This window comes from Babylonia areolata, chromosome 1 (assembly GCF_041734735.1).
Source record: "Babylonia areolata isolate BAREFJ2019XMU chromosome 1, ASM4173473v1, whole genome shotgun sequence".
In the NCBI taxonomy this organism is placed as follows: domain Eukaryota; kingdom Metazoa; phylum Mollusca; class Gastropoda; order Neogastropoda; family Buccinidae; genus Babylonia; species Babylonia areolata.
Window position 1 is genome coordinate 33,619,610 of NC_134876.1, and position 14,723 is coordinate 33,634,332.

Below are 14,723 nucleotides of genomic sequence, written 5' to 3' on the forward strand. Positions count from 1 at the left end.
CAGGATACCCAGGATCATTTCAGCTGACAACACAACAAAATTATTTTCATTTTCTGCCATGATTTTGTATTGTCAATGCTGTGCGAAAAATCAAACAAAACACTAGCCACCTATTCTGCACTGTACATCCTGGCAGCCATGATGACAAGCTTAATGTTTTGCTTTTCAAAATGCAAAAAATGCATCAAAATAAAGCGAAAACTTCTTGAGATATTGCTTAGAGCATGTGCTTCAAGGCAGTTGCCATTTGCAATGAAGTGAGTATACTGGAATGGCTGGACTGTTAAAAGTGCAATTACACTGAAAATACAGGTGCTCGGATGTGAAGGGCTTAAGAAAGAATGATAGTGCTTGGCTTGTCTGTTTCATTTATAAACTTGCTGTACTGTGATTGGTTGAGCCTAGAATATCAGCTTCTATATATAATGTCAAGTTCACAGCAGTGTAGTCAAAATCAATGTCCTGCTTCACCAGGCCTGTTAAAAACTTTGAAAAAAGAAATGGAATTCCTGAGGTATGGTAGTTCTTCAGTGCCATTGAATTTTCAATTGGATTGGTTTCTGAAGTTGGAAAATATCCCTACTGCTTTGCACTTAAAGTGGAAAAAATGTTCAGAAGTGTTCTGGGAACCAGCTGTTTACTTTTATTCAGGAGTTTTAGTTGGTTGAAGATTCCTCATCAGTTCTTCAAAGACGTTAGACTCTAATGTTTATATACCATTTTGTTTAATTGGTTTTTGGTAAATTTGGATTTAGAATAATTTCTAATGAAGTTCTAGTGCCATTTTCCAAAGAAAAGTAATTTTCATTTGAATTTTCTCCAGCTGTTTTTCATAAAATTCGTGCACATCAGTGTCCAACTTTGAGCGACTCTCATCCAATTATTTAAAAAGCATACAATATTTGGTTTGCATAAGCACAATGTGCATATGATGCAAGATGATTCTGACACATTTTTGTACATTGCCGTATACCTGTGAATAAGTTGACAGTGGTCAAGTAAAGTAGAATTTCCTTGACGGTTGTGGAAAACTATTTTCAATATTAAGCAGATATACAGTTTTTCTGCTTATGCATGCATACCTAAAATCAGCTGATGCACAGAGCAGCCATGAATGCAGATTTAATGTATACTGCCGATGCTCCACATGGCAAGGGAATCAAATACATTCTTGTTCAGCGGGGCAGTAACAGTTGTCTCTTTCTTCATTGCATCCTAACACGAATTCAGTAACACCAAGTTGTGAAAGGTAATGCACTCATACTACAGAAAGAAAAAAAAGGTGCAGATTTTTATTTTGACATAGTTTCAAAATCATAAATCAAGCATTCTTATCAAAAGTCCAAATACTGTTTCAGCATTTGGTACCAAGCCACTGATGACAATCAAATTGTGTTTGAAACAATTCCATGTGATACTGGACAACGCAGCATACAGGCGTGAAAACTGAAAAAATTGTGAAAACTGAAAAAATTTCAGCAGAAATTCTGTCATTTTCTCATTTCAGTTTTAGAATAATTCTGCCAACAAAACCACCACACACACACACACAAACCACCTGGCAAGGAAAGTAACATATCACTGTTTAATTGGATGAACAGTAAATCGCTGAATTCACATACGGATTGATTTGAACTATTGTTGACGATCAGCATTTGGACGTTACTCAGTTATGGTAGTTTACATAACTTGAAATGGAGTGAATAAGACAGCATGTTACTGTAAAGCTATACCACCTTGACTTCATCCTTCTGATAGCGAAATGGCTCATTACTTATCTGTTATGTTTTGATCCAATGGACTCGTACCAGATACAGAATGTTACTTAAATTTGAGTGGAATAACTGGTTTGATCAAACCTTGATATTCTTATCACAACGAGCTCTCTCACAGTCAGTTGTGGTCAGGCAGTGGCCAGGCCTGCCAAGCGCAAGCACTTTTGGGCTGTGGTCAATAGTGGTCAGCTGTGGTACTAGACCCCCCATTGTTGACCTGAGTGGACAAAGACCCCCCCAAAAATGAAGTTGGGGGAACATAGACCTTGGGGATAACAGACCCAAGGGAACATCAGGCAGACCTCCCACCTCCATCCCCCTATCCACTGCACACACATTACCTTTACATCGAATTATACAATGTAAATATATATATATATACACATGTGTGTGTGTGTGTATTGTGAACGTATGAAATTGAATCTCACACTTTGACAGAATTTTTTCCTTCACCAGACCTTGAGTGGTGGTCTGGTCATCAGTCATTTGGGTAAGATGTCATGATAAACTAAGGTCCTGTGTGCAGCATGCACATAACACATATAAAATAACAATGGCAACAAAAGAGTTGCCCCTGGCAAGGTTTAAAAGTAAATCCACTCAAGAAATATGAAAATATACAAATGTGTGGTGTGAAGCCTGACTGAATGACAGGAATGATGTAGTTGCCTCCCTGTCCTCATTTGCAACTGCCATTATCCTACCATTTCCTTAATTTTTTTTAAAAGTCTTCCCTTAAGCTCTAGTAGGAAACAGACAAGAATGTTGCAAACAGTTCAATCTTGCACATCCATGCTTGTGTGCTGATGGGCTATCTCCACGTTGCAAATCCCCTCCCTCCAAATAATGAAAAAAGGATTTATCCTCCAGGCCAAGTTTTATAGTGGTAAAAGTTTTTCCCAGGGACAGCACAATGTTAAGTCGACAATGCAGCAATGGCTAACATTAAATGGTCCCCAAGTTGCAGTGCACAGAGTACTGTTGCTGGCACTGACCAATGATGCAGTCTGTCACACTGGGAAGTTGAAACATTGAAGGCACCTCCACACCATAGCAACCTGAAACTCAAACTGCACACCATGTGGCAGTCTCGCAGTTCAGGACACCGGCAGTTCTGGACAACCTGGTTGGTCCGTCCGTGCGGCTGATCACGTGTTACTATTTGTCTCTTTAAAGAAACATGCTTTAAAAAAAAGACCATCTGGGGAAGGAGTTAATGGACAATGCACAAGACACCTAATGTGTAGCACACAGTCACAAAAAAACCATTACAACATACACCTTCCAAGATAACTGAACTCTCCAAACAAAAGGGAGAGGCTGCCAAACTTGAAAGACTTCAGGCCACTGGGTGGAACATTACGCCATTCACCCGACAAGACAATTTAAGTGCACACACAAGTGGGAGATGCCGCTGTGTGGAAAATGGGAAAGGACTCTGTCCTTCTCTCTCTCAACCAGGAAACGTACTTTTGTTCTGTACATAAAAGAAAAATTCAAGAGGGTGGCAATCGCAGGATATGGGTGAAGTGCTTATCAGTTGTTAACATTGGCCGCTAGTTGTTTCCCTTGGCCTGTAAGATCGTGGGCGACGGACAAAAGCACATGTTCAGGCCGACGCCGAAGAACATTTTAAGACTAGTCTTCGTCCATGAGTCTACGTCATTCCTGGGGGTGGGGGTGGGGGTATTATAGTTTTGAGTGGAAGCGTCAACATGCGTTGTGCTCTCTCTCTCTCTGAAATTTCTCTATCTATCCGTACAAAGCGTTTAAGCTTGGATCCACTCTTACGTCGTAAATAATTTATCAAGCTTGTGCCACTTCTGATGCCAAGTGTTTAACTTTACCGAGTGTAGTTAAATATGCATGTGTTATTCATTTGTATTGTGTACTATTTAACTGAATGGACAAAGTATGACATTTGTGTTGCTCATTTTTCATCTTCTCCAGTGTGTTTTTTCTGACACCCTTTCATATGGGGCAATGGCCTATATGAATAAACCATTCATTCATTCTCTCTCTCTCTCTCTCTCTCTCTCTCTCTCTCTCTCAGATGACACCATTAGAACATGTGGTATCATATCAGTGAAGTCAAAAGCTGGCCAGCATGTCAGTTTTCACCTTTACTGATTATGAAACATGACGTAGTACATGGTTATCAATCACAAAGTGACTGTCGGAGACCTGCACGCTCCCCTTTACGTGCAACTCGTGTAAAAACAACAGCAAAACAACAACAACAACAACAACAAAAGCAACCAACCAACCAGACAACAACAAACAAGAACAAGAACAACAAAAAAAAACCCCAACCAACAAGCAAAAAAACAACAAAAAAACCACCACCACCACCGGCAACAAAAAACAACAAAAAAACCACCACCACCACCAGCAACAAAAAACAACAACAAAAAAACCACCACCACCACCGGCAACAAACAACAACAAAAAAACCACCACCACCACCGGCAACAAACAACAACAAAAAACCCACCACCACCACCGGCAACAAAAAACAAAAAAAACACCACCACCACCGGCAACAAAAAACAACAAAAAAACAAAACAAAAAACTCGGAGCGGAGGCGAAGGGAAAGAGGGGTTACAATTTTAATCACAGAGTAAAAAATAAAATGAAAAATTTCTTTAAAAAACTGAACTGAAATCTAGGCAGATAATTGACACGATAGATAGAATTGGAAAGGAGGGAGGAAAAAAACAACAACAATAACAGAAAAAAGGAGTAAATAACAGAAGTAGAAAATCTGTTTTTAGTGTTAAAAAAGAAAGAAAGAAAGAACAGTAAAGAAAAAAAAAGAAAAAAAAAAAGAGGAAAAATAAAAATAGAGATTCTATTTTTGTGGGGAAAAAAACCCTATCCTCCCTTACTCCATTTTCACACGCACGCGAGCAGGAGAGCGGATGTATTACATGAATGGAGGCTCGAGAAAGTTATTTTGGCAGCTGACTGGTCGATTTAGGTGGGTAACATCCAGAACGTGTTGAACCACACACACACACACACACAGAGAAAGAGAGAGAGAGAGAGAGAGAGATCTTCACATAAAAAGGAATGAAAATAACCCCCTTGTCGTAATCCATCGCAAAACCCTGATCAAGTTCACTGCAAGCGATTGGCCGAGGCGACTGTCCACCTGACGTGACAAGACAGGAAGCTTGGATGAAAACCGGGGCGTCAGAAACCTCGTTTATCCCATGGACACTAATTTCAGTGTCTATGTTTATCCCAAGAACAGTCGGACAGTCTTCTCGTTCATTAGCTGACTGTCTTACTTCTGTCTAATTAGCGTTTATCGTCCGTGCAAACGTCTCGGATGCTCAGCAGTCCACTGTAGAAAAAACTCAAGGACAAAAGCAGAGCTACTGTGATTTGGTGACTCTCCCCCTGCACCCCCCCCCAACACCCACCCTTGGAACACTCTTTACTTTCATTGCATGATACCACTTCTAGAAGAACGCTTAGCGTCAGTGAAGGGGAAAAATGCGGTCAGCATTTCATTGTGTGTGTGTGTGTGTGTGTGTGTGTGTGTGTGTGTGTGTTTTATGTGAAACATTTGGACATGCACCACAACCCACAACAGGCAGACAGACTGGCAAGTTTAAACCCATGCACCCTCCTTTTTTGTACCAGGCTTGGAGCAAAAGCGAGAGGGAAAAGCAATTAGAATTCCAATCAGGATAAAAAGAAAAAGAAAAAAAGGATGTTTTAACTAAAAATGTAAAACAAACAAGTGCAAAGGAGGAAATAGAAGTGAATAGATTTCTATTTTTTATGGAAAAACAGCGAAACAAAGGCAGAAATAATATCGAAGTATCTCAGTGCGTTTCTGTGAACACAGTAATGTTCTTTGTGTAAACAGTGGTGAGGTGGGGAGTAAGATAGATGTGGCTGGTGTGCCAATTCTGAGCATTAATTAAATCGTTCAGTTTGGGCATGCATTGTGATCCATGAAAGGCAGAGGCTGGCAGGTCTACACCTATATCTGCACCCACACCCATTTTGTACGAGACTGTCTGCGAGCGGAGGCGACAGGGAAGAGCAATTTGAATTTCAATCAGATTAAAAGAAATGTTTTTTGTGAACTTCGAACTAAAAAAAAAAAAAAGAAAAAAAAAAGATACAAAGGAGGAAATAAGTGAAGCAGATTTCTATTTTTACAGAAAAACAACGAAACAAATGAGGGCTGCTGATTGTCACTTTGGCAGCTGACTGGTCCGATTTGGGTAACATTTAGAATGCGTGGCATCACTGAAATATAAACGAAGAAGGCGCTTCTTGGAAAACGAAAAAAGATTTAAAAAAAAACACACAAAAAACATTGCCTGCCAGACCCCATATGATTAATTGCTCAGCCCTGATTTAGTTCGCTTCTCGAGACCACACATCTGATTGGCTGAGGCGATCGACTGTTCACCTTACGTGACAAGACAGGAAGCTTGGCTGTAAACCGGGGTGTCAGAAACCTCGTTTATCCCAAACACAGGCGGACAGTCTTCTCGTTAATAGCTGCCGACCTTGCTTTCGCCTCGTCGGAGGTTTATGTCCGTGTAAGAGGCTAGGCCACTGAGCAGTCTGCCCGATAAGAAATTAATCGCCTGGGGCAGAAGAGGAACTGGATTTCAGGCAATGAAGTTTGGACTGGGTGGTGTTTTGCGATTTCTTTCTTTTTTTTTTTTTCCTGACTTACGCTGTCCAGAGTGAAGAACAAGCCCGTGAATGTCTTCAAACCAAAAAGTAAAACAGTATACACAGCTTCTGACATGATTTCGAGAAACAAAACAAGACGACTGGAAAGAACTGAATTTTTCCTATTTTTATGCCTAATTTGGTGTCAACTGACAAAGTGAGTCAAAAAGGAAAAAGGATGGGCTCGCGTTCTGATTTTTGTAAAAGTATACGGACTATTCACGCACCCCCAACCCCCCCCCCCCTTTTTTTTTTTCTTTCTGTGGCTTTTTATATATTCCACCTTGATCGTGTTACAGAAAAGGTCATTTCTTGTTTCTGGTTAAAAGTGGTGCACACACACACACACACACACCCTGGCTGAACATAGAATTTTGTTACAGTGCAAACTGATTCAGCTAAACGAAAACAGAAGTCTGGGAGAATACATACACGCACGCATGAACGTACTGTCTTAACATACGCGCACACACATACGCACAGATACTGCAACCGCAAATACTGAACGAAGTGGGAGAGAGAGAGAGAGAGAATTAAAATAGACGTTCAGACCCTCCACTTTTATTCTTTTGTTTATTGATATTGTCTTCGAAAAATAATGACACCTACGTCAGGTCTACGGGTCTTTCAGGACAACGGGAAAAATTATCAAGTTTCAGATTAATAGTTTTTTTGTGTTGTCAAACTTATGACATTAATTTGAGAAAAAAGGCTGGGTTTCAACAATAGCGACAACAACAACAAACACACACAGTGAGCGCGAACCCTAACCCAGACCAGGCGGGAGGGAAGAGAAAGGAGGGCTGAAGGAGACAGAGAGAGAGAGAGGCGGGAGGGGATACGCGCAAACGCGCGCGCGCGTGACAGAGTGTGTGCGTGTGTGTGCGCGCGCGTGTGTGCGTGTGGAAATGATTAAAGTCATGTGGGGGAGGTGAGAATGTACTGGGAAAATAAGGACAGACGTAAAACTTACAATATATGGTCTATAGGCTCTGCAATAAATAACTGGTTAGTTTAAAAAGACAGATTTTGTACGAGAGAGTAACTTACAAAAAACATATCAGCATCATGAAAGGGCATCATTTTTCAAATAACTAAACAACTATAAAGAGAAGTAACTCTCTCCATTTACAAAGTACACAACTTCAGTTCATACTGCTCATGCTACCGATTCAGCTTGCCTCACTGTTCTGTCACTTTTCAAATAATTGTCAAAAGTTCAACTGCCAGAAGATAGGATAGGTAATGCGAACGATCCAGTCTAAGCGACCAGCTCAACGTGTGTACTGTAAAGATTACATGTCGTGCGATAGTCAAACGGAGTTCTTTTGTTTTTGAAGATTTTCTCCGACTGGTTGCACCAGAAAAAGTTTGTCTGCTCATTCTTTTCAACTTTTTGTCGACGTTTGAAATAGCAAGGGTGCCTGAGGGTACATGCGAACGGGCAAGTTTAAATGCGAACGATGGCTTTGGGTACATGTAGACAATTAAAACAGTAGTAGGTCTTTAACTCATTTGACATAACATATTATTGGAACACCGCACCAGACTGTTGTATTGTTGGTTTTTTATCACACACGCACACAAACACACAAACAGACATTTAAACACACACACCCCACACCGCACACAGACACACCCTTTTAAGAGTGTTCAGTAACTGTGCAGCATCGTTCGCAAATAGACTTACGTCAAAATATCCTATGGTCTAATTGCAAACGACAATATTTTGCAGATTCCTGTCAAAACTGTCGCTCTGATCTGTCACCAATATGCTTTTTTAAATTCTCCCAGCACTGGTAATGCGCAGTCAACATATCCGATCAAATAAAACTATTCTAAACTGTGTCGAAGTTTATGTCCTACAACTTGCTTCCCTTGATTTTAGGATTTTGAGTTCGTTTGTAACCTTGGTCTGCTGTGGTGCGTGAAGAGAAGAAATAGCGCAGAAATAACCAGGAACAGCTGATGTTTGACCGGTTCTTTGAAATGGATATTCCTTAAAGTAATTAGGAAAAGGCCGCGAAGCAGACGTTAAATTGTTAAATGCAACTGGCCGTTAAGAACGCTTCGAAGTGGGGCGGTATACGAATCGTTCGCAATTACACGCTGTTCGCAATTACCCAAACCTACCCTAAGTAATCACACGCTTGGTGTCTCTAGAATAGGCTGTTTAGTTACAGGAAAACTGAATAACAATCCAAATGAAAGACTTTGAATAGTTCGACTGGATCCACAAGCATTATTATACTTGATCGGAATATATGCTATTGTGAAAAATACTCAGCACACTGACTTTCCAGCAACATTAAAATTTCTGTCCATGAGTGGCAATCAAAGGAAGAAGAACAGCATTTTGAACGTTTCTTCTCCGCTGTTTGAAGATAAAACTGTTAATCTCGACCTTGTGGTGCAAAAAAAAAAACAACAAAAAAAAAAAAAAAAAAAAAAAAAAAAAAAAAAAGAAGAAAAAAGAAAAAAAAGGTCATACTCAAAACGATGTGCTGTGGGTATTTCATCTGATTTGATCATGACCTTTTACAAGTATTTTGCATTTCATACCTTTCCACATCGATTTTTTCATTTCTGAAGCTGGGAAAAAAAATCACAGACGCATTGAAAATGTGTGTGTGTGTGTGTGTGTGTGTGTGCTGGTGTGCTTGAGAGAGAGAGAGAGAGAGAGAGAGAGAGAGAGAGACAGACAGACAGACAAACAGACAGAGACAGAGACAGAGAGAGAAGGCGCAAAATCTGCACTAACCATTGATGTTGCAGGAAACTGGGGCAGGCAAATGAAGTTGGGAAGGGTCAATGCCGAGTGGTCTCCTGACACACTAAATTACGAGTGCCAGTTCCTGTTCTCTACGTTGCAAGACCTGAGCAGCTGGACCGCCTACGGTAAAGCTGAAGGCTGTTTAATAACAGTGAGGGCTAACACTGACGGCTTGTAGAATGAGAACACATGGGGCAAAGAACAATGTGCTTGTGAAATGCACAGCTTCGATGACAATCATTTGCCGCAATCGATCATGACATGTTTTTCACGTGCGAAAATAGACATTCCTTCCAAGATGAAAAAAACAAAACAAAACAATTTAGCCATTATCCAAATTCTCCTTTTCTCGCAGTTACCACACTGGCAGAAGCCGACATTGATCCGTAGAGTCTACTGGTTTTCGAGAGATCTGGTGCGCTGAAATTTTGACTCCCATTTCTAACCAACGCCTCTCGCCATACGGCTTTCAAGAACAATTAATTTTCTACAAGTGCAAAGAATTGAGTGCCCAAAGATGTATGATACACACCGTGAACTTGAACGTGTTTATATCATCCCCCCCCCCCCTTCATACAACTGCTATTCAGACTTGGACGTGACTGTACATTCTTTTGCTATTACTTGTATTCTAATCAACATTCTTTCTGACAGCAGTTGTTCTTCAGGTTCAAGTCGTTCTGTTTGAAGATACGACAGGCTCACGATGGGTTACACGCACACACTGGAGCTTTTTTTTTTTTTTTTTCCAATATCCACATTTCTTCCCCTTGCATTACTCTTTCGTTTGGAAGACAGAAAAGTCTGGACAAAGCTTGGGCGCTCGGAATGCTGTGGTAGCCTTACGATGGATGGCATCTCCTTGGCTTGACTTGTCGTTATTCGTGAAAATACATACACTCGAATTATCAGTGTAGATCAATTCTCTCAGCAAACATTCGACTTGAGACTCCTGTTCAGCCATGTTGCACCCAGCGTTCATCGGTCGTTTTTTCATTTTCGCACTCCACGAAAATCACGTGCAACACAGCTTCGGTGAGCGCAGCGATGCAAGGAAAATCAAGTGCACTCATCATGATCTGTTGTCCTGTTTACGCTCGTGACTCATGATCTAATTGTGTGTGTGTGTGTGTGTGTGTGTGTGTGTGTGTGCGTGTGCGCGCGCGCGCGTGCGTGCGTATGTGCGTGGTCTGTGTGTATGTGTGTGTGTGTGTGTGTGTGACGGGGAGCGGAAAAGTGAAGAGGGGTTGGTGAGAGACGGAAGGCGTGAGATTTTTTTGGATTTTTGTTTGTTTGTTCTGGACGGTATGTCGAATATGTGTGTGTGTGTGCGCGTGTGCGTGTGCGTGTGCGCGCGCGCGCGGACGCAAGCGATCGTTTGTGCATTTATGTATGTGTGTGTATGTGTGTGAGTATATACTGACGTGCTTGCGTGCGTGCATGAGCATATCACTACACAACAGACTGCCATGTCTCGTTGATGCAGGAATGCAGATATCTACATGTCAACAATAATCAAATATTGCGCCCAAAATGTCTGTCGTAAAATACTGAAAAGCAACACGAAAAGAAGATCAACAGAAAAGAAACCCCTGATTTGAAAATAGTTGGAAGATTTGGAATTATAACACCCACACACCCAACCACACACACACACACACGTACATCATTCCCCGGAGCGTAAATGTAACAATGAAACCACGTGATTTTTTTAAATTTTATTATATTCTGACACAAACCATAAGTACAATGAAAACGGAAAGAATGTGTGAAATCATAAGGATCGACAAAATACTATTTTCTTTTATTCAATATCATTTCATCACTGATAGATCTGGAATATACACTTTCATGTGATAATGCATGCAGCTAACCAGTATTTTTGGGGGGAAATGATCATGGACATGTTGAAAGCTCGATCAGAAGACTGTAAACCCAGGCACTGACTTACCAAGACCACCAGGAACACAACAGTATCGATATGTTAAACATAAAACATCAAGCACTGCGTATCTTAACAGAACCAATCCCAGCTGAACACGAACCACCGATATTGTTATCAAGACAAGAAGATGGAGAAATTGGACACAAGATGTTCTTTTGAACTGGTTTTAGGATCTGAATAATTTAACGAGAACCTTTCACGTGGATCACGATTAAAAGATCTATAATGCGAGAATTCCATGTACGCAATTTCACATCTGTCATACCACGAGACCAATGGAGCATCGGAAAACGTGCTCGTGCAAAATGTCATTCTGTTCTGCACACTGTCTCTTTGGAATGCTCGGATTCAGTTTAGTGCTTTGTGCTTAGCAAGAAAAAACCCAACTCATTAACCCTTTTATCATTACTTTATTTAACAAACACGCTTACAGCAGCAGTAACAACAACAATTACAGTATCATCAACAACAACGAATGATACAAAAAACAAAAACAAAACCCAAACAAAAACAACAACCCAACAACAAACAACTTGAAAATACATTGTATTTACACCGACAAATCGACGCACTTGTCATCGTATTATAATCATACACAGATATGCTTTATATACACCTATCTCAAAGATTACACAAACATATGATGTAGGCATACTGTTATACAATCTAATGAACCAGGCCGACGACTTGCCACAGAAATGTAACGAACGCTCATAATTACGTTCCACTGGGAATCGATCAGGGATAGAGAGAGGTGTGAGAGAGGTGTGAGAGAGGGGTGGGGGTGGGTGCTGGGAAAGGACTCGATCTAAAAATAACAATAACTGAGTATAGGATTTTGTGGAAGAAAACTTGGGATGGTCAGTTCGGGTGCTGAAATCAGATAGAAAGAACGGTAGTCGACCAGGGTAGGCAACCTGAAAATGAATCAGCAAGGGAGAGAGAGGGGGAGAGAGAGAGAGGGGAAGAGAAAAAGAGGACAAGACAATGGTTTATTTGTTGGGCCTCCGGCCCATAACAAATGAGTGGGCCACGAACAAAAATATTATATACTGAATCAAATAGTGTAAACAGTGTGCCAATGCGCATGTGACTCTTACAAGCTCACACACATACACACACACACTCACACACACACATGCACACACATTTCTCTCTCTCCCTCCTCTCCCCTCCCTCACACACATGCACGCGCGCATATACAACCCACATGCACGCTCGCGCGCTTAACGCACAGGTCCAGCGACATACGTCTGGATTAAGTGAAATGCAAAAATTGAAGCTGACAAGCTGACAAAACTTACAAAAATTAGTTACAATTTGCAAGAATCGAACAAACATGTTGATTGATACACCACAGTGCCACAAAATGCATACCCACACTCATCCACTCGTGTCCGAATTCAGAAGCTCCGCTTTCACGCCAAAAGCTTTACATACAAAAACCGACAGAGAGAGAGAGAGAGAGAGAGAGAGAGAGAGAGAGAGAGAACTTATTCTAAGAGAAAAAAATCCAATAGGTAGAAAACAAGCGCCTTCCTCTGGCTCGACTTCCTACGAACAAGGCAATGAAGCATAGAATAACCACACACACACACACACACCGTTTAAAGAAAACAGAACAAAATACCAACTCCATAATATCAAATGTCAATAAAGTTATCTGAAATACCAGTTCACAAACCCGTTATTCATCGTATAATGGTAATCGACTACCCCAGAGCAAACACAATGAAGCCGAAGAGAGTCCTCCTGTACAATTTGATGTGACATTTACAACTGCCGAAAAAAATGACAATGGAGATGATAGAAGGTGGAATTAAAAAAAAAAATCTCTGCACATGCACAATCTGTTTTCTGTCAGAAAACAACCTGGGAATACAGACTCCAAACATGTCCCATTTCTTTCATTTTCACACACACACACACACACACACACACACACACACACACACACCGGCACACACACACACACACATACACACACACACACACATACACGGACGCACGCACGTACACACACGCCCATTTCGCAGTTTTCCTCACGAGGACGAAGCACTCTGCTTGCAAACCATTCTGAACACGCGAATCCCTGTAGAAATAGCACTGTAACTGAACTGCTGTGCGCCACCAGCAGCCCGGCCCGTGGCCTCCTCGCTAGGGAGCCGACCAGTGCTTCAAAGTCGTATGTTCAGAAACCAAAAACAAACACGGTAGTGGTTCCAATCGTATATGTATCACACATATCTATTTACATTATACTTACTTTTTAACATTGTCACGTTTTCGTGGATTAAAAACTAGATTTTTGCTATGTGTATCGAACAATGATCTATCTATGTATTCAATTTCTTATTTCGTTACGTTTTCGAAGATTAAAGAATGGATCGTTGTTTCTATGTGTATATATGTTTATATTGTGTATAACACAAGGATCTATTTAGGACTTCTTTCTTTGACACGTTTTCGTAAATTAAAGAATGGATTGTTGCTGATATGTATACAGCACGATGATCAGTTCCACATGTTCAATTTCTTACTTTGTCGCGTCTTCGTAGATTAAAAAATGGATGCTGCTTCCCACCCACCCCCACCCTTTTTAAAAATAAATATATGTTTAAAAAAAATCGTTATTGAATTAAGCTGTTGAATTCTTGAAAGTTTTGTGGAACCTGCCATTCTGTCTGTCTCTGTTTATTTACCTTCCCTGTCTTCCACCAGTCTATAGCTTGCCAGTGTCCTCCCCCCACCCTCTCTCTCTCAGACGTCTCTTCCCCCGACACTTTTTCCCGCTCTCTCTGCCTCCCTCCTTCCTCTTTTACTGGCCCTTGCTCATTTATTGAGCTGGGGAAAACAGCAGTTCCTTCTGGCGCCCCCAGGCCGGATGTGTCTGTTAGTGTAAATGTCAGGATGGTCAGGGTCTCCATGGTACTGTTTCTGGCGCAACTGCCATACAACTGTTGTCGTGATACGTGACTTTACTACAGTTTTCTTTCGTGAACTAGTTGTGGTCACGCGATCTGGTGACAGTCGTGTGAGGAAATAACCGAAACTTTGAAAAGCAGCAACATACAGGCATGTCTGTGTAGAGGCAACATTAATGCCTAAATGTGCAAGTGATGAAACTTCAGTCATACACGTATTCTAAAGATCGTGACAAAGGTCCAAGGTACATGTGTGAAACCCAGCTTGTCTTAATGAAGTAAAAATGAACCGGATCAATACAGTAAAACATGTCAATAAGCGCCCAGCTCACAAATATGAGGACGAACAAATAGACACAAGTTACTGATGTGAATAAAACCAGTGACAGTAAAACTTGAATTTCACATTTGTACCACTAGATGAATAGTTGAATGAAACACTTGTCAAAAGCATCAAGAATACGACGTCATTTCCATACATTATATTTTAGGAGTGATGAATGGTCCTAAGTACATACACATTAACAGGAGTACCTCTTCAATTAATCTCCAATCCCATGATAATGACTGGTTACCAAAATATGCTCAACACATAAAA